The sequence below is a fragment of the Rattus norvegicus genome, chromosome 13, assembly GCF_021556685.1.
Source record: "Rattus norvegicus strain SHRSP/BbbUtx chromosome 13, alternate assembly SHRSP_T2T, whole genome shotgun sequence".
Taxonomy (NCBI): domain Eukaryota; kingdom Metazoa; phylum Chordata; class Mammalia; order Rodentia; family Muridae; genus Rattus; species Rattus norvegicus.
Genome location: NC_141546.1, coordinates 48,862,521 through 48,884,019, shown reverse-complemented (window position 1 = coordinate 48,884,019; position 21,499 = coordinate 48,862,521). Strand labels below are relative to the sequence as shown.

Sequence of the window (21,499 nt, the reverse complement as noted above, 5' to 3'; positions counted from 1 at the left end):
GCAACCAAGATGTCAGAGAGCAGAGAGCACGGGCTGGACCGACGCTTCTCCTAGGGATGCCCTCCAGTGGTCAGTCCCACTAATGAAGCCGCTCTTCTGAATGTCTGCAGCACTGCCTACTCAGTGAGCCATCATGGCTGCTCACTGGCCTGCGTGTGGTTGGAGTCCCAGTGTTGAGGGCATGAGCGTGTTGTTGGGAACACACCATCTGAAACCTAGATGAGTCTTACGTTTAGATATGGATTTCTTATCCAAAGTAACTCCTTGTGTTTATGAAAATACTTCAGAATCTGATACGCTTCTGGTTCCCCGCAGTTTGGTTCACGGGTATTCAGCCTACGCCATAGAGAGATAGTGTGAGTTATGAACAGTGTGTCAACAGAGATCTGCTTGTGAATACGTCTCCTGGGGGATTCCAGGAGGCTGCCATGGGAGTGTGGCGCTTAGGCAAAGGTCTGTAGGATAAGTAGCAGCTATGAAAGAACATGGAGGTTATCCTATGCAATCTTTTTTTTTTTTTTTTTTGGTTCTTTTTTTTCGGAGCTGGGGACCGAACCCTGGGCCTTGCGCTTCCTAGGTAAGCACTCTACCACTGAGCTAAATCCCCAGCCTCCTATGCAATCTTTAAAAGTAATTTTGTGTAGGAAGTAAGCTATGGTATTATATGAAATCCTAGCCCTCAGGAGGCTGAGGCAGGGGGATTGCCATAAGTACACAATAGAACTCTTTAAAAAGGTTTATTTTATTTTATGTATACGAGTGTTTTGCCTGCATGTATATGTGCACCACCTGTGCCTGATGCCCAGGAAGTCAGAAGAGGGTGTTGGCTACCTAGAAGTGGAGTTGTGGATTGTTGTGAACCACCATGGTTGTAAGTACTGGGAGCTGAACCTGGATCCTCTGCAAGAGCAACAAGGGCTCCTAACCTCTGAGCCCTCTCTCAGCCCTAGGAGATGAACTTTCTCAGCAAAGTCATGGCAGCTGAAAAGACAGTAAGTGTTAAGTAGAATAAGGTTGTTTGAAGAAAGTGTAAGGCCCTTTTTTTTAAAATGAAACCTGAGGGAAGAGTGGTTTAAGACGAGGCTTGGGGAGGAGGTAGGAGGTAACAATATCACGCCAGCATCTCTAAGCCAGTACAGAGGATTTGGGGTTTGTGTGCTATGAGCCATGACGGTCTGGTAGAAATATTCCAACAGCTTCATAGAGACATAACTCATATACCGTATTTAAAGTGGCAAGACATTGTTCTATTTTATTTTTAGATTTTTTTATTTTTTGTGTGTGAGTGTTTTGCACGCGTGTATACATGTATGTGGATCATGTGTGTGCTTGGTGCCTGTGGAGGTTACAAGAAGGGCATTAGATCCCTAGAACCAGAGTTACATAGTTCTGAGCTACCCTGTGAGTGCTGAGAACTGAACCTAGGCCGGCAGTAAGAGTAACAACTACTCTTAACCACTGAGCCATCTCTCCATCTCAAGACATAGGGTTTAGAATATGGACCAGTCGGTATAACTATGGGCACAGTGAATTTTGAACGTTCATCACCTGTAATAGAAATCCATTTCCTATTTCTCGCATGTCTTATACCCACTTCCCTGCAACCTAAGCAGCTGCTGCTGTACTTTCTGTTCTTACTTCCAACCTATCATGTAAAGTGGAAACCAGACGAGGGGATGACTGGCCTCTTTCTGGTATATTTTCAAAGAGCATCCATGTTGAGGCGGGTATCAGGACTTGGTCCTTTTTATAGTCTACCATCTGATATTGTTTATTCATAGATGGATGGCATTCACGTTATTTCTGCCTGCTGGCTGTTATGAATAATATTACTATAAACATTTGTGTGTACATTTTTATGTGGATATATTTCACATGTATACACTACTAGTGCATTTTGTGGGCTATATGCCACCAGACAATTTTAAGCATAAGGCATCACGAATGTTTTTTAAGTTCTGACTTAAACTCTGTCTGAGGTTATTAGACAGGAATGAAAGGGTAATAACGGGTGTGAGGTGACTACTGAAGAGACCGCAACGGAAGAGAGGCGCATGAGGCATCAGTTGGGCTTGCACTGGGGTAATGAGAGGAGAGGAAGGAAAGTGAGTGTGGTAAAATGTACTTATCACACTTCATGCTTTGGAGGAAGGGGGCCGGTGGATGCCGTGCACGTGTGCGGAGGTCGGAGGACAACCTGCTGAAGTCAGCTCTCTCCTTCCCCGTGTGGGTCCTGGGGCATGAGCCCAGTTTGTCAGGACTGGTGGCCACAATTATTGTTATACTTATATGTAGCACCATGGATACGGAGGCTCAGATCTTACTGTCACTGGTGAGGACACACTTAGCTGAGACCTATACAAGAACTGATAGCAAGTTAGAATTCTGGAGTGGCTGTCCAGCTCAGGAGAAGTGTACATTGTAAATCCCGTGCCTCAAAAAAAGGGAAAGGAAGAGAATCTGAGCAGGGACAGAAATGTAACTGGAAAAAAAAATTTACCACACACAGAATTTGGAATCCCAAGTCAAGAATTTAACATAGAAGCTAGGTCTTTATTCCTGAAAGCGTGGGACCCTGGCACAAGCATATAGTGTTATGAGTACTCTTGTTAAATGGAGACTCGCATACGTGGAACATCCAACAGCCATTTACTGAAGGACTCTGCCTGCCACCTGTCAGACAAAGATCGAAATCAAAGGGGGAAAACCTGTTTCCTGATCTTTAGTATTGAAAATCTATTTTGAGAAGCCAACAAGGTAGATCAAATACTACAGTGTAATTTTAAAGCTCTGTGAAAAAGAAATATATAAATTGGGACTGAAGAGATGGCTTTGCTGTGAAGAGCACTTTCTATTCTTGAAAAGAACCTAAATTTGGTTCCCAGCACCCACATCCATCCGCTCACTTCCTATAAGGCTGGCTCCAGGGGCTCTGATGCTCAGTTTGGTATTCCAAGGCTACTGCACTCATGTGTGCACACACGCGCATGCACGCACACCACAAAAGGAAATGTATACATTTCTGTGTGATGTGGAGGAGGGGAATCTGAATCACACTGTGTTGGTGCCAGGAGATGACTAGAGGCAACTGGCAATTAATCAATAGCAGCAGGAGCTGAGATTTTAGAGGAAACAAAAACAAGCTTCCTGTCCTTGAGGCTGTGGAAAACAAGGCCGCAGTAGCACTTCAGAAAGTGTCTGCTGTGAGAACGGTTAGCTGAAGGGAGTGAGGTGAAGGCAAATCACTGGAGAAGGATGGATTAAGCTAAGTTAAACAGGCTCACTCAGAAGCCTTCTCTGGTCATCTGGGAAGAGCAGTGGTTGAAGGTGGGGCTTGGGAATGAGTAGCCTGTGCTGTACCCAGTGAGGTAGTTCTTGCCTTGCAGAAACCCCCAAATTAACATTCCTCTAGTCTTTGAAAATTGTGGAGCTCCAGAGGTAGGAAGGAACCAAATCAAGCCAGTTTTTGTCTGGGTTATGTTAAGAAACTTGATCTTCTGTTCTCAGAGCTGTGAAATACCGTAGTAGAATTTTCAGCAGGGGAATGACTTGATCACATAAAACATATCATTTAAGCCTTTACAGAATTAAAGCCATTTAGTTTCTCCCTCTAGATGAGCATAAACTAAAAGGAAAAAAAATCAGATGTTTTGAAACAGCTACATTTTTCTTCTGAAAGAGCATGCTGAGTGATAATTCTTCTCCTTTGAAGCTTCAGCTTTCTCTGTAATCAGCTCATTGTAGAAGTGTTTTGACTCTTGCTGGGAAACCACAGTGGGCCCTTGAAGCCTTCATTCACAGGTCCAATTTGAAACAATTAGTAGCATTGGGATAAGTGGGGATTTGAAGCAGGCCACTGCAAAACTTAAGCAGAAGAAAGCCACCTCTCAGAAATAATCCCCTTTTGCCTTGTAATTGAGTCACTTAGACTGGGGTGTGGGACTAAGCACCCCATTTCACAGTTGTCCCTCCTCAGAGGTTTTGTTTCTGGGAAGGCGTGGTGAGTATGTGTAGAACTGGCCAATAATCAGTGTTAACTTTATCCTTCTGGCACTGCATCTGGGCTCAGTTGACCACTGATACATTATTAAATGTACAAACCCGGGTGCAAGTGTGGGGGATGGTTTCTGGGAAAGCCTGCCCACCTTCTGTGAAAAAGTGTTATTGTTATGATGGAATGGAAGGGGGAAATAATTGAAAAGAAATTTGCTTAAGGAACTAGTTCCCCTTGTGATATTAGTCTGTGGAGGAGGCCATGTCCATCCAATGAGAATTGCCATAGCAAGTGTAGGTTTTCAGAATTCTAGAAAGAGTGTGTGTGTGTGTGTGTGTGTGTGTGTGTGTGTGTGTGTGTGCGCGTGTATCTGTGTGTGTGTATCTGTCTGTCTCTCTGTGTCTATATGTGTGTAAATGTGAATGTATGTATGTATGTCTGTATATGTACAGTGTATGTGTGCTTGTGTGTATGTTTATGTGTATATGTGTCTGCATGTGTATGTCTGTGTATGTGTGTTTGTATGTCTCTGTGTGAGTATGTGTGTGTGTGGGTATGTTTGTGTGTGTTTGTATGTCTGTATGTGAGTATGTATTTTTATTTTAAGACTCATTTATTTTTATATATGTGAGCACTGTCACTGTTTATATATGTCATTTCTGTCACTGTTCTCTGACATACCAGAAGAGGGCATCAGATCACATTACAGATGGTTGTGAGCCACCATGTGGTTGCTGGGAATTGAACTCAGGACCTCTGGAAGAGCAGTCAGTGCTCTTAACCGCTGAGCCATCTCTCCAACGTGATTTACTAACGCCCTCCTCCCTGAAAGAGCTGTAGTATGTCCAGCTGTTTTTTTCTTTCCATGATGGAAAGGAGCAGGAGACAGGTTCCTTACTTTAATGAAAGGGGGTGTTGAAGTCATAAGACTGTGTAAAGTCTTCACTTACCATTGGCTAGACCCCCTTTTACTCTATATTGAAATATTATAACTTTTGAATTAAAATAATACCCATTCAGAATAAAAGTTTGAATCCAGGGCCAGCATGTCTTGCTGTGCAACCCAGAATTTATCAGTAGTCACAGCCCTCCAGTTTTGGGTTGACCTGGGCACTGTAGAAAACAGCCTGCTTGTGTGGCTCTGAAGGGCCAGATGATTTGACCTGTAGACCGCAGGACAGAAATGGCAAGTGGCCAGCAGTTGGCAGGCAGCTCTGCAGGGATGCCAAGCCGAGTAGCAGCTGTCACAATCATGTAGTGGTCAAGTTCATTTTCCAAAGCTCCAAGCCTTCCTGCGCAACAGAATATAAATAAGCCCGGGGCTGATGTTAAGTCTGAAGTGACTGTCTTTACCTGCCTTTTCTTCTCTTTCTCTCCCTGCTACTTTTTCCTTCCCTCTAACCAGCCCTGAATTTTATATTACTTTCTTCAGATGTCCTTCCTCCCATCCATCCAAGAAATGGCTATAAATGGCTATAAATAGTTTGTTTCCACAAGAGGATAAAATTGCTTGTCCCTCGGAATAACCCACATTATATCAGCTCTGCTTGCTTCTCAAGGTGTGAGAGATACTGACTGAGTCATCTTCCCTCAAACCAACCTTCTTGAGCGCCTGGTGTCTCTTTAACTTATAGTTATTCCAGATGATATGAAACTGTCCGTAGGCTGGTATGTTACCATCTTTGGAATGTTAGAAATTTTAAAACAAATAATTAAGCCATCATTTTTAAAAACACTTAAAACTATCTCTAAGCTGTGAAAGTTGCCAATTAAAGAAGAGATTTTATAGAGTCTCCCAATTTCTCCTCAGTTTTGCTCTAAAATGTAGCAAAGTTAAACCTACTTTTTCTTTATTGACATCTTTATTTCCTTGTGCGAATATTGAACAAAAAGAGAGCAAAGTGTACATGATAGTAGGCAAATTGTACATGGAAAATAAAATAGCATCAGAAGTATCCAAGGCTACTCAGAAATTTTCCGTGAAAGGAAGGGTACAGCAGAGCACTGAGAAGGCTGAGGCAGGATTAGCACAACCTTGAGGCCAGCCTGGGCCTGTCTCAAACCCATCTTAAAGACCAAAATTAATAAGTGAGAGAAAGGAGGAAGACCAGGCAGTGGTGACATGTACCTTTAATCCCAGCACTCAGAAAGCAGAAGCAGGTGGATCTCTAAATTCAAGGCCAGCCTGGTCTACAGAGTGAGTTTCAGGACGGCCAGAAGAAAGAAAGAGAGAGAGAGAGAGAGAGAGAGAGAGAGAGAGAGAGAGAGAGGGAGAGGGAGAGGGAGAGGGAGAGGGAGAGAGAGAGAGAGAGGGAGAGGGAGAGGGAGAGGGAGAGGGAGAGGGAGAGGGAAAGGAAGGAGGCAGACAGAGAGGATGGATCAGTGTCACCAGGCTTAGTGGCAAGTGTCTTTGTATGTACTAAGCCATCTTGTCAGCACAATAAAGTTTTAAAATTAAAGTTGAATACATTGTGTTTTTAGGCACCGCCACAGCACAATTGACCTTAAAAATATTAAGCATTTTGTTTATATGCACTAGAAAACCCAAAGATTAGCTTTATTACAGTGACATTCATCTTACTGTGTTGGTTTTGGAATCTCTGTAACTGAGAGACAAGGAGGTTAGACATAGGTAAGTGAACCCACATTAAAAACATAGTCTCAAAGCCCGAGACACAGGATCCCTACAGCATACAGGGTTTAAAAATAAAATGAAATAAACAATCTGAAATCTATAATAGTGCACCATTTAGACTTTTGGGTAGATCTTATTTCCAAATCTATCAGGTCTAGAGAAGCCAGGCACAGAAAGACATTTTTAAAATAACAACATGAATACTGTCAAGTAAATTACAGTTTGTTTGAAATGCTCGTTTTCCATCAATTATTTCTAATCCTTACAACAAACTTACAAAGAAGATATTCTGAGCTCTCATTAACATACAAAGAACAAAGGAAACCTGCTTTACCCCAAATCATATAGCAGATACTTTCCGGTCCTGTCCAGCATCCTACTGTTCTGTAGTTCCTTGGGTAGCAATGTACTATTTATCACCATTTCAAAGCAGGCACATTCCTGCTGAGTGTGAAGGGGTACATCTATAACCTTAGCACATGGGAAACTGGAAGACAATAATATTATGAGTCAAGGCCAGCTTGAGCAATATATTAAGACCCTGTCTTGGGGTTGGGGATTTAGCTCAGTGGTAGAGCGCTTGCCTAGCAAGCGCAAGGTCCTGGGTTTTTTTGGTTCTTTTTTTCGGAGCTAGGGACCAACCCTGTCTTTTTAAAAAGGCAGACTAGTAGGCCCCCACCTATTGCCATGAGTCCTGGGCAGGGCAGAAGACACCCAGGGGCCATTGCTTGCCACCATGCGGTGTGGAGTACACCACTGTGCTAAGCAAGTATGTAGTAGAGAGATGGGAAAGAGAAGCAGAACAGTTTGTGTACTATGAAGAGAAGTGGAACTGGTGACAGCAGGTGGTGAGGAACAGTCTGATGTGAGGAGCTTGTATTGCCACCTGAGGCCATGGTGAGGCCCTGCCCATGCTGCTACCGAGGGCTATGTCTGGATCCCTGGCCCTGTAGCAGCAGGGGTCTATGTGGATGTCTGTGGCCCATGTTACCGTGTTATCCCCAAAGGCTGAGTGGATGTGTCTGTCCGTCCTGTTATGTTGCCCCACGCCTGCACAGAGAGCTGTCCCTGCCCCTTGTTGTCCCTGGTGGTGTGATTGATAAGAGAGCTGCCCTGGATGAGCAGGGGAGAGCTGGTCCTGTCCTTTGCCTACTGCAGGAGAGCTGGCCAAGTCCGCGCCACCCTGGCCCAGATCCCCAGCTTTGAGTTGGCCCACCCCAACATCTGCCCCATCATGCTTGTCCTTATGGTCTCCTTTTCCTTGTGGTTCTTTGGGAAGTTAACTTGGTTGTTTTAATAGTGTAGCTAGAGAAGGAGAAATTGCAGGTAGTAAGAATAAGATGCAGATATTTAAGAATAGCTGGCTTAGAACTGGTGTTTCTTCCCATTCTTAGAGAATATGAATTCTCTAAGGCATAGACTCTTTCTGCCCCCTCTTCTCCAGGATTCCCTGAGCTCTAAGGAGAGGGATCTGACCGAGATTTGATCCATTTAGGGATGAGCGTTCTAAGGTCTCATTCTCGAGATAACGTCTGGCTGTGGGTCTCTGTATTTGTTCCCATCTGTTGCAGAGAAACTTCTCTGATGATGGCTAAAACAAGGCCCTAATCTAAGAGTATAGCAGCTCATTAGGGATCATTTCATCACCACATTTTTTCCTTTTTCTTAAGACCATTATTTGTTTTTACCTTTCGCCTCTGCACTATCTAGTCACAGGTTCTTTCACCCAGGCAGTGTCAGGATGGATTCCATCTTGTAGAATGGGCCTTAAGTTAAATCAGTTATTGGTTGGTTACTCCCACAAGCTTTGTGCCAGCATTTTTCTAGAATACTTTGCAGGCAGTACACCACTGTAGATAAATCGTTTGTGGCTGACTTGGTGTTTACGTGTTTGTTTTTCTGTTTGTTTGCGAGAGTGTACAGAATGTTTCTGTACTAAAGACACTGGAAGGTAGGATGAAGACTGCGTGGGCACCAGCTTGGCATTTCTTCTCCATTGAGTTGTGTGGGTGTTGTCAGCAGCGAGGACTTGCTGTCTGTTTCTAGAGAGCAACCTGTCTTGGCAACAGCCTGAGTTGCTTGGAGATTCCTGTGGGGCCCCTTTGGCCAACAACTCAATTATGTGTAACCCAATCCCAGCACCTGAAATTTTGTTTGATAAGCGATGTCCAGTTGGGACTCTTACTCCTCATTATTTGATGATTTCATTTAGATCACCTTCATATATGTATATATTTTAGGAAGTTTCTACTGTATGAGGTTTTCAAACTTCCCCTCAAGTACCCCTTAACATCAGAAGGATTCTCTCCTGGAATCCTTCTCATGGCTCCCTCTCCCTTCCCATTCAGCCCCACCCCAGATCTATTTCCCTTTCCTAATAAAGTCAATCTGCTCCCGCTAGTCCACTGGTTCCCAACCTGAGGGCCACAACCTACTGGGGTTCAAACAACCCTTTCATAGGGTTGCCTAAGACCATCAGAAAATACACATATTTACAATATGATGCGTAAAAGTAGCAAAACTACAGTTATGATGTAGCAGTGATAATAATTTTCTGATTGGAGGTCACCACAACATGAGGAAGGGTCTCAGCCCCAGGAAGGTTGAGAACAACTAATCTAGTCCCTTACTCTACCCATATCTGTGGCCTGTGAAATGTAACTTGGTTTATCACTGACGTTCACAGCTGTTCTCCACATAGATACAAACACACACTGTCTCTATCTGAGTCTGGATACCTCCCTCAGTGATTTTTTTCCTAGTTCCATTCATTTGCCTGCAAACTCATTCTTCTCTTAAGGGACATCTAGGGTCTTTCCAGTTTCTGGCTCTATGTTCATAGTTGAGCAAATGTGTCTGAGGTAGGATGAAGCTTTTCAGTTTCACAAGATCCCATTTTTATATTGTTGGTCATTGTGCCTGTGCTAACAGTGCTGTGTTCAGAAAGTCTGTCAGCGAGAGCTCCTCCGTTTTAAATACCACTGCTGACTACTTTCGCTCTCCAGCTCCAGGCTGAACCCAGAATTCTCTTCACAGATTTGACCAATTAAATGGTAATCTGTTCCTTTTTGTCCCTGTACTATGAACTTGTCAGGTGGCTTTTTACTGGATTTTCTTCATATCATCAGTTAGGTCAGTTGTAAGAATCTTCTATGCCCTTCAGGTGGCAGCAGAGAAATGTCAGTTAAAGTACTCAGATGGATGGCATCAAAGACTCTAGTTTGTGTTTGAATCAATTTTCCGAGGAGCACATCTCCCGTATTCCATTTTAAATGTCTTAATATAGGAAAGCAAATAGCTTCTAGCACATAAAAGCCCTGTGGATTTCCTGGTACTTCTTCAGAGGACAGCAGCAGACGGGATAAAAAGCTCCCTGGGTTGCAAGTAGGATGCATGCTTTACCTTCCAATAAAACAGTCGATGTCTCCCAGGCAAGCTTTGCAACCTCTCTAGTCTGAGTTTCTAACTGGCTAGGTAGTGTGGGTTAGGGAATATATAGGTAGCATTAAATTCTAAAGCTATGGGATCCTGAGTTACCAGTGACTGTATAATGAACATTATGTTCATTGCGTTCATTATGGACATGCCGTACCTTGTACTCTCAGCCTTGAGGATCTCGTATATGCTCATTTTCTCCCTAAGTTCAGCATTGTATTTGGCCAGCTATATTAGGATTTCAGAAAAAAGCTAGGTGAATGATGGAGGGTAGTATAAATAGAATAGGCTTCATGGAAGTGGAATTTGAGTCAGCTTTTATATATATGAAAGGTTTAGGCTAAAGTAATTAATGGTTTGTTTTTTTTTTAAAGAAATTATATGTTTTTTTTAAAGATTTATTCATTTATTATATATAAGTACACTGTAGCTGTCTTCAGATACACCAGAAGAGGGCACCGGATCTCCTTACAGATGGTTGTGAGCCACCATGTGGTTGCTGGGAATTGAACTCATGACCTCTGGAAGAGCAGTCGGGTGCTCTTAACCGCTGAGCCATCTCTCCAGCCCGTAATTAATGGTTTTGAAAGTTTATTATATGCCCCATCTGCTTTTCCCCATAGTACATGTTGAGGCTCAGATAGGTTAACGAACTTTTAAGTAGTCAGAATTGGTGAAGAAAAAAGCAGGAATTTAAAACCTCGTCTTCAGGATTCTACTGCCATTCTTTGGCCGCAGCAAGACCACACAAAGGTATCTAAAAGGTTAGCCTGAGATGGACCATTCCACATCAAGAGCTTACCAATATGAGCATGATGATTGGCTCTCCTAATGTCTTTAAAGGGACCATAGCGCTACACAGAAATGAGTATTAGGGAGCAGTCATTTTGGAAAACACAGCAAATGGATACTTTTCATTTTCTTTCAAATCTTATGGGAAATGAAGGGCTTCTGAGAATCAGAAGGGAAAGTACAGTATTGAGTCATGATGCTCACTGTAAGAGTTTTATCTTTGGCAGAGTTCTGGAACATTGGGTAAGATAATTTCTGTCCAAGAAGTATTTACAAATAGGGCTTAGCTGAAAGCAATTACCTGGATGACTGTTCCTGGTTCTTCTTTAAATAACAATCTTTCTTCCTCAGGGTCTTAAAGTAACTCTTCCATTATCTCTTTGATTTATCTCCTCTAACCTGAGGTGGATGGGATGGAGGGCGTGTTTTGGGGGTCCCCTGACACTGGTGCTGGAAATGGCCCACTGATTACTGGCATGGAAGTAAAACGTAGTGACCCTTCGAGTGCCCTTCAGGAACCATCATCATTATATGAAGTCAGCTGTTCAGCTCTTGGTACACTCGATTCATAAATAATGGGAAGTAAACCACAAGCTTAGTCGTTCTCTGACAAATGTGCCCTGGACAGATATGGTTTGTCCTTGGCAGGCGCAGTTCTTCCTATCTTAGGACTCAGCTCTGGCCCACACTGCTCTGATGTTAACAGCTTCACCCTGCTTAGCTGCGTGCTGCTCTTGGAAAGGCCCTCTGATTTCACTCTTACTTTCTAGCTCTTACTCACTCTTCAGCCTACTAAAACAGAAATTCTTCTCTACCTGCCAACCCAGTGACATTGCTCTGGCAAAGGCCATGTCCTCTTCCTCTTCTTCCTCCTCCTCCTCCTCTTCCTTGTATTCCTCCTCCTCCTCTTCCTTGTATTCCTCCTCCTCCTCCTCCTCTTCCTTGTATTCCTCCTCCTCCTCTTCCTTGTATTCCTCCTCCTCCTCCTCTTCCTTGTATTCCTCCTCCTCCTCTTCCTTGTATTCCTCCTCCTCCTCCTCCTCTTCCTTGCATTCCTCCTCCTCCTCTTCCTTGTATTCCTCCTCTTCCTCTTCCTTGTATTCCTCCTCTTCCTCTTCCTTGTATTCCTCCTCTTCCTCCTCTTCTTCCTCTTCTTTTTTTAAAAACTTTTTATTGATTCTTTGTGAGTTTATCTCATCTACCCCAGTTCCACTCATCTCCCCATCCCCTCATATCTGCTCCTTACTCTTGCAACTCCCCCCCGAGAGAACACGCACACACACACACACACACACACACACACACGAGCAAAGCATTGAAAAATATCTCATTGTGGAAGCTAGAGTGTGCCACAATGCGCCCCATAGTATATCCCTCTGTCCTCACATCTACTTGCAAATGGATTGAGGTTTCTGGCTTCTCTGACACCATCAATATTGGATCCCATTGTTGCCCTGTGTCATGGAGAGCCTGTAGTTCTGGATCAGCAGGACGTTCACTTCTCCCTCAGATGATGGTGATTTTCAGGTGGGCCAATTTAGAGCCCTGGCCCCAGCCTGAGTGGTAGCTGAGCTAGTCAGCCTGATGGTTCTCCCTCATCCATACCACCAGGGCAAGCTCTCTAGCACTCCTCCACCTAGGCCACCCAATACTGCCATCGACAGGAAGCAGGGTCAGCTCTTGTGCTCTCAAACCCTTGTGGCTGGCTCACCCTGACATCTGTAAAGTTAGCCAGAATTACTATATAATGGAACAAACTCATTACTGACCCCATGCATCAAGAGCCAGCTCCACTGTGCTTGCAGTCAGGGTGCCCAGTTTCCCAAGTGCTGCATCCTCTAGGGGGTGGGGCCACCTCTAGTGCTCTCAACCCTTGGGGCTGGCTCACTCTTGGCATGATCAGAGCCAACTCCAGTGTATTGCCCAGGCACCTGCTCTGCCAAGTGCTGCAGCCACTGAGGGTCCAAGGCTAGCTCTCCTGCTATCATGGCCTCAGGGACAGCTCTGCTAACTACACTGCAGGGAACGAGGGATGAGGGCAGGAACCCCCTTGCACCCATGTCACTTTACCACAGATGAGCTCTCCCAACTAGACAAGTGACACGGCCAGCTCTCCATTTCTCTTGCCTTCAGAGTTGGTTTACCTGTGGCCCCTCTACCAGGGCCAGAACTGCTGTGCTGCCTAGGCAAAGTATAGCACCTGCTCTCCCAGGTGCCACAGCCAACAAGAGATAGGCCAGTACACACACACACACACACACACACACACACACACACACACACACACACACACACCTCCTGACCCCAGGGCCAGTTCTCCTGACTTCCACAAATGGTGAGGGGCAAAAGCTGGGGCATCACCTCCACATTCATCAAGGCAGGGCTAGGTCTCCTGTGTTCTGGTCCTGGGAATGGCTTACCCATGCCTTCTTGACCAGGGCCAGCCCTACTATGCTGGTCAGGCAAGGTGCAAGGCCCGCTCTCCCAAGTGCTGCAGCCAGTGATGGAGAGGGCCAGCTCACCCACTCTCATGACCCTGGGGCCTGCTCTTCTGACAGCTGCAGGTGATGAGGGGTCAGGGCATCATCCGTGCATGCATGCCACACCTCAAGGCAGCTCTCTACACTCTCGCCCCCAGGGTTGGCTCACCTGTGCCCTACCACCCATAGCTCTGCTGTTCTGTCCACACCAGATGCAGGGCCTACTCTCTTGAGTGTGTAGCTAAGCTAGCTCTCCCACATTCACACCCTCAAGGCTGCCACCACATTCACACCTCTGCCACCAGTGCCAGCTCCACTGTGTAGCCTGAGTGAGGTACAGAGCCAGCTCCCCCAACTGCTACTGTCAGTGAGAGGTGGGGCCTGCTCTCCAGAGCTCTGGAGCCAGTGAGGGATGGGAACAGTTCTGCATACCCCCTGGACATCCATGTGGTCCCCAGTGGGTGCTCCTATTCTCTAGTTGTAATACGAGCCATAGTCATCAACCCCAACACCTGCTGCTGAATAGCCACAGATACTAACATGGCCATCAGCAGGCAGCTCAGACTGGGACCTCACTGTGGCAACATGGCCATCAGCAGGCTCCTCCTCTCCACCCTCAAGGAGTCTTCAGTTCCATCTCTCTTCATAATATTAGCTCAAGCTGCCCCACTTCTCTTTCTCTCCCATCTGTCCACTACATGCTTACACATTGTGGTGGCTCCTGCTGCAGACTGGCTATATGGCTGGCAGGCCCCTGGGTGACATCCTCAATCCACTAGGCACTAGAGGACAGGTCTGTGGGTGATATGGTCATCCATAATTCTGTCGGTCTTCCTCCTCCCTCAATATACTGCATGGTAGTAGCAAGGCTTTGTGTGTATATAGCCCACCTTTGCTGTGGGGTGGAGGGCAGGTATGCCCTCTGCTCTGCCCTGACCAATACAGTGTCTCTTTGCCCATTGCCAGGGGAGATCCACGTCCTTCTTAATGATTGGATTCCAGGGTCTCTTCATCCTTTACCATGAACTCTCAGTAGCACTTTATAAAACTCACTACTGATTTTTTTTAAAAATGGCCCCTCAGGTACTGTTCTCTCGTGGATGCCCTTTGTTGTTCTCAAGTCTCTCTTGTAATGAGTGAGCGTCTCCCTCCCCTTCCCAGAGTTCTTTGCTCTTTAACAGATCCACTCTAGCACTTTCCTCTGTCAGTGCTCTGTCCTGGATGTCTTGGTGCTCTTCATGATGCATAGTGGCTAAGCGAAGTGCTTGGCTTACTCTCTAGACATACAGAAGTAAATACGGATGGCTATTATTTCTCCTTCCCCTTAGCCCATCACCCTTATTTCTACATCTCTTTAAAGTATTGTTATGGATTTTTCTGTTAGGGTTTTCAAGTCCCCTTAAGAAAAAGCCTAGAGACAAACTAGACTAAACCATTCTACCTTCTGGACTTTAAAACAGAGAAAGTCTTTTATATATTAAAAAAAAATGCTATGCTACATATGTGCTACCAAATTGAGAAATTCAGGCATCCAAATAGAAGAGTTTGCTGATGGAGAACCTGTCTTAGTTAGGGGTTTACTGCTGTGAACAGACACCAAGACCAAGGCAACTCTTATAAAGGACATCATTTAATTGGGGCTTCTTACATGTTCAGAGGTTCAGTCCATTATCATCAAGGCAGGATGCATGGCAGCATCCAGACAGGCATGGTGCAGGAGGAGCTGAGAGTTTTACATCTTCATCTGAAGACTGCTAGCAGAATACTCACTTCCAGGCAGCTAGGATGAGGGTCTTTAAGCCCATGCCCTCAGTGACACAAGGCCACACCTCCAAATAGTGCCACTCCCTGAGCCAAGCATATACAAACCATGGCAGAGTCAATGCAAACACTTGCCAGAAGCCCTTTCCTTCTCCACTCACATTCCCCTGGGAGCAAACCCTCCCTTTCTCCTTAAGGATTCTCTGGTTTCTATCTGGGAATGCAGCCTAATGGTAGAGTATCTGCTTGGCATGTACAAGGCCCTGAGTTTGATCCCCGTACATCTAAAACCTAAACTACTCCCATTTTCTGTTCTTCTTCGTCTGTAGTGCTCTTTTAACTCAGGCCCTGCCATTGAACCTGTGGCTTTTGTAATCCCTCCCTTCCCTTCTCCCCAAGGCTGTGTGCTCTGCTATCCTCACCAGGACCTGAGACTGTGCCCCAAGAAGTGTGCCCCGCTTTCCCCAGGAAGCCTCTTAACTCCTTAACTCTCCTGCGGTGCTTCATTCCTTAGCCCTCAAAGAATATATAAGGTTTTTCTCTCCAGACGAATCTTTGGGCATTTTTTGGTCTTAAAAACTGATTTATCACTGTGTACATCTTCCTATAAGATCAAGTGTTCTTCATTTTATATAGTATCCAGGGTAGATAAAACAGAAGGAAAGATAGGAAAACAACCAGAATGAATGAACCAATGCACTGCCAGCTAAACTAAGAAATAGTAAGTTACCAAATGAATAGAAGTTTACACATAATAAGACACATAACTGTGAGTCATAACCTAGATTCCATTTTTTGTGCATAACCTTAATTCAGTTCACTAATTACTTGGAGTACCCGATAGAGTAGGCAGGATGCTGTCTGCTAATGCTGTAATGACAAAGAAAAATAAATGCCCACGTTCTTAGGACTTCAGAGGGGTGGTTAGCATTGGGTGGATGGAATGTTTTCTCGGCTAACAGATGGGCTTTCTCTCTCTCTGTCTCTATCTCTGTCTCTGTCTGTCTGTCTGTCTGTCTGTCTGTCTCTCTCTCTCTCTCTCTCTCTCTCTCACACACACACACACACACACACACACACACACACACACACACACACACACACACACGGTACTAATGACATCACTGCTGTGTGTGCTCTTGTTCATGTTTCCATGTATAAATATGTGCGTTTCTCCTGGATCTTTCCAATGGAAAATCTGAGTCTAATGTGTGAGTGCATATTTTTCTCTTGTTTACAACTGGGTTACATTTGAAACATTGTTTCTTTTTTTGCTTACAAAGAAAGATAAAAGTAGCTTCTTCTTGGTTCTAACACCATTTTCCTTGGGGCTAGTGAAACATTTTCTCTTCTGTTTATAGGCTTTTCTGGTTTCCTGTTTCTTTAACTTTTGTGAAAATACATTTTGCTGATTTGATGTCATTGTTTTGTTGTATGTCTTTTTTTTTTTTTTAAGATTTATTCATTTATTATATATAAGTACACTGTAGCTGTCTTCAGATACACCAGAAGAGGGCATCGGATCTCTTTACAGATGGTTGTGAGCCACCATGTGGTTGCTGGGAATTGAACTCAGGACCTCTGGAAGAGTAGTCGGGTGCTCTTAACCGCTGAGCCATCTCTCCAGCCCTGTTGTATGTCTTTTAAGTTCAGGCATTTTCTGTTGTATATGTGACATACTTTTAGCTTATCTTGTGTGTGATTTTTTTTATCATGTAGATATTCCCATCATTTATCATCCTTCATATTAAGATTTGAGTTATTCTCCGTGTGTGTGTGTGTGTGTGTGTGTGTGTGTGTGTGTGTGTGTGTGTGTGTGTTGGCTTTCTTATTTTAAACAGCAGGACAGGGATGGCGCCCTACTCTATTTTGCATTAGGTGATAAATGCTGGAGACGGTTGCTCAGGTCTCCATGGATGGCATAACCTGTAGGCATGCAGTAGAGCAGCACTGGCCTTGTTGGCACATGAATCTGTCATTCTTGGCATCAGTAACACCTGCTGTGACCAGTGAACTGATTGTAAAGTGACCTACATAGTAAAGCACTGTCCTTTGTGAAAGAGGCTTTGGCTCTGAACACTGATGTGGTTTTTCTTGAGCAGCAGCTCAGCATGGGGAGAACTCGAGATTACACTCTGCTGACTGGAGGCAGGTCACAAACTATAGGCATGTTGGCAGTACAGCAGAGAGAGTCCCTGAACCATAGCGGTGTGCTGTAGAACGAGGAGACTAGAATAAGGTGTCCGCAGCGTTTCTCTGTGAGAAGCCAGGTTTGTAGGCCATGAGGGTACTGTTGTGTCTGCTCACTGTCTACAGCCCAGCATGGCTTGTAGCCCCTTCCTTGACACTCCTTTTCTCCAGGAAAACGTAGTACTGAGGAACAAAAGACTCCACACCACTGACATTTAGGGCCAGATAACTCTGCCTTCCTTATGGAAGGGACATGCAAAATTGTCCCTGATAGTGCCAGTCTAGAAGACTCCGAAATGCTCAACCCCCCAGCCCTGACGTTGTGTTCTCTGTACCTGTTTCTCTTGTTTTGGTTATGAGGTGATAGCATGGGTTCTTGAACTTCAGCTCTGATGTCAGTGCCGATTAGAGTGCACAGTGTCACATAATCCTTTGGACTTCATTACACTAAACTGTGAAATCAGACCAGACCTTAATATACGCCACAGACTAGTAGACTGGTTAGCTATTTGTCAACCTGACACAGACCTCGACGTTTCTGGGGAGAGGAACTTTTAGAGACATGCCTGTAGGGAATTTTTCTGATTCCTAATGATTGAGGAGAGCCTAGCCCACTGAAGACAGTGCCACCCCAAAGCTGGTGACCCTGTGTGACATGAAAAGGTAGATGTATGGTACCTAGGAACAAGCCGGGAAGCTGTTCCTCTGTGGCTTTGGCTTCAGTTCCTACTTCCAGGCTTCTGCCTCGAGTTCCTGCCCTGGTTTCCCTAGATGGTGGACTGTAACCTGTAAGCCAGATAAACCCTTTCCTCCCTCAAGTAGCTTTTGGTCAGTGTTTATCATCAGAAAGCAAACTCAGATGTAGAACTCTCCTGCTCCTTAGGTAGCGTCTCAGCCTGAGCACTGCTTACAGCTTTCTCCTGTCCAGCTTAGCCCTTTAGACAGAGATGAGGTCTGTCCTTGTGTCTGTCATGTGCTCTTCTGTATCTGTCTCTTTTCCTCTCTTGACACGCAGCAGCTGGCTGGGCCCCAGCCTCCAGTGAGGCTGTATTTACAGCTCCCTTGGGTGGATGCCACAGCTAGGGTAGCCCAAGGGCAGATGAAGTAGCCAGAACGGGAGTGCTGCACCTTCCACTCTGTCTTCCCTCACATAGAGAAGAACTCTCCCTCTCCCTTCTGTCAGATGACAAGGAGTATTGATTGGCGTGGTACAGTATATAAACTATGCATCTAATGGAATGGTATTTTGGGAACTGTTAGTAGCACTGTCTTGCTGAGCCCTGGGATTTTGCCCTCCTCCCCTTCCTTTTCCCCCTTCCTAGGAACAGGCTTCCTAACAAATTACAAAAGCTCTGCCTCTGGCTTGCTGTAGCAGGAGCAGTGCAGGCTTCTCTAGTTTCCAAGGGAGACGGGTGCTGAGACTGCAGCGTTTCCCAGCAGCCACTTACCTTTCTTGCTGTTCATCTCCATGCATGTCTTGACCTTCATTCTGCTATGCAGGCCTGCACAAGGAGGTAACTGTTTTCTTGGAGTTCTCTGTGTCGAGAGGGGCAAAGGGAAAAGCAGGGTGGTATGGGTAAAGGCATATGGATACAGAGAATATAAATGCTGGAATTAGAAAAACTGTGGCTCTGAGGTACTCTGGTCTGTGAATATCTTTCTCTTTGCTGTACCATAAATACCCTGAAGGTGGGAGCTGGCACTAGCTCATAAAATTTAAGATTACCGCATATAAAAGCGTAAGGTTATAGTAATGTGGCCTATGGGAAGCACGGAGAAAAATGAAGACTTGGAGAAGAAAATGTAATCAATTGCTCTCAAGCACTCCGTCTTTCTGAATTCTGTTCACTGTGCATTTTACACATTTAAGGAGAGAGCTGAGAATGTGTCTTCAGAACAGTCCCAGAACTGCAGAGCTGTGCTTCCCAGTGTCATAGTCAGTATTCTGGGGTTGCTGTTTAAATTTAACGACAAATCAAGTTAAAAATAATGTCCTCTGTTGCATTGACCACATTTAAAATGTCTAGTAGCCACATGTGACTACTGGCTTCTGTATAAGACTGAATATTGGACACTTCCATTATTATACAAAGTTCAATTTAAGGAACAAAAGACCATAGAAACCCATAGACACATGGGAAGCTTAGTACAATCAAAGTTCTGTATCACAAGTTCTAAATCTGTGGGTTCAACCAACTGACTTGAAAATATTCAGGAGAAAAAAATATACTTGCGTTCACCATGTACAGGCAATTTTCTCTTGTTATTCCTTAGCATATACAGTATGATGACCAGTTTCACAGCATTTGCATTGTATTGCACAGTGAAAGTAAGCCAGACGTGATTTAAGGTATATGTTTAAGGAGGCTGTACAACACATCTGCCAATACTGCGTGAGTTTATATGCGACTTGAGCATTCATGGCTTTGGGTACTTGGGTGGGGGGTGGGGTCCTGGGACCAAGCACCCTGGAATATTTAAAGATGAGTCTGTTTGGACAGACCAATGAATAGGCTTTTAGCAAGGACAATTTTTCCACAATCAGCATAAATATGGATTCATTATGGTTAAAGGTGACTAAAGTCCTGAGAAACACTTTACCTCCTTTATTTTGTGACCAAGAGGTTGAAGAATGTAGCAGTCTTTTTTCTCCTGTTCCACATTGGTAACTTCCCTAGCCTCCCATGCCATTCTGCACCAGGCAGCATCTGACTGTAGAGTCAGTGTCCTCCAAAGGAGAATTTAGTCCCTCAGGTTTGATTTTTATGGTTCTTTGACAGCAGCCTGTAACGTGTCAATGGCAGCTTCTGTAAATGTAGGAATCATCCTGTGCCATCAAACTGCTGAGCACTGCGACATTAGTGAGATAGAAAGGATGCCAGGAGAAGGCAGTCCAGACAGCTCAGTCTGCCGTCCTGCTGCTGCTAGGTTTGCATGTAGCTGAAATCCGTGTAGCTGGAATAGCATGATGCTTCATCAAGGAAACAAACGGTTCATTGTGGAATGAAGTAGGGAAGTTCTGGATGCAGGAGAGCGTCATGGTAATGTCTTTTGGGGAATGACCTTGTGGTCTTGGCTATTTTTATGTTCCCGTGAGCCTTGGTTGTCTCATCTGCAAGGCAGGGGTAATTTTATCATCTCTACCCTGAGTCTTAGAACTAGATCAAATTTAAGTCCTTTAGGTATTGATTTACTGAAAACAACTACTAAATGGGCAATGGTGGTGCACACCTTTATTCCCTGTGTTCAGGAAGCAGAGGCAGGTGGATCACTGTGAGTTTGAGGCCAGCCTGGTCTACAGAGCGTCTTCCAGGGCAGCCAGGGCTGCACAGAGAAACCCTGTCTCAAAACAAAAACAAACGAATGAAAGAAAACTGCTTCTATAGAAATTAGACTTTAGTATAAGGATTTTATGAAAAGTTATATACCACCAAATAATATTAGTGAATTTTAAAAATTGTGTAACCCAAATCATATACATATTATTACAGAAAGTAGATCAGCAGAGAATTCTTCCCAAGAGATGTAACCTTAACTCACAAAGCTGGTCATTAGAAAGAAAAATTAGAGACCACATTCCTTTTATGACTGTGAGTGTAGACATCTTAAGGTATGCATATTGTACTACATATTGTATTACATGCAATAGTATACATACATATGATACATACTGTGTCTGAGGCATGGCTGAGCTCGTAAAATGCTTGCCATGTGAACATGAAGATCTATAGTGGCACAATGATAGGCCAGCATGTTGGGCAGTGAGGATGAGCAGATCCCTGGGGCCTGCTAGCCACCGAGTCTAGATGAACCCATGAGGGCCTGCTTCAGCTCAGAACCCTGGTCCAAAATAAGTGGAGAGTAAAGAAGCCGCGTGATACTAACTTCTGGCTTCCATACCCCACTGTGTGTGTGCACATATTTACACATTTATATCTGAGCTAAGTGTGTGCCTCAGTGATAACAGTACTTGACTAGCATGCCTACACAGGCCAAAAGCAAAAACAAAATATAAAACACAGAACCTGGGGCCTTTGTTTGAAGCTACATAGTTTAAATAAAACTCAATATGGTGTTGCCATACAAGCATGAGGGACTGAGTTCAAGTCCCCAGCATTAAAAGGTGAGTTAGTGTACAACTATAATCTCATCACTGGGGACGCAGGGCGAGGAGGTTTACCAGATTGTACTGGCCAGCCAGTCTGGCCAAAT

General features: G+C 44.6%; 1 protein-coding gene across 15 annotated transcripts in view; it reads left to right on the top strand.

Annotated features, from left to right (window-relative positions):
* The window catches only part of Ppp1r12b (protein phosphatase 1, regulatory subunit 12B), a 197,918-nt gene that overhangs the window by 84,891 nt on the left and 91,528 nt on the right, over positions 1 to 21,499 (top strand).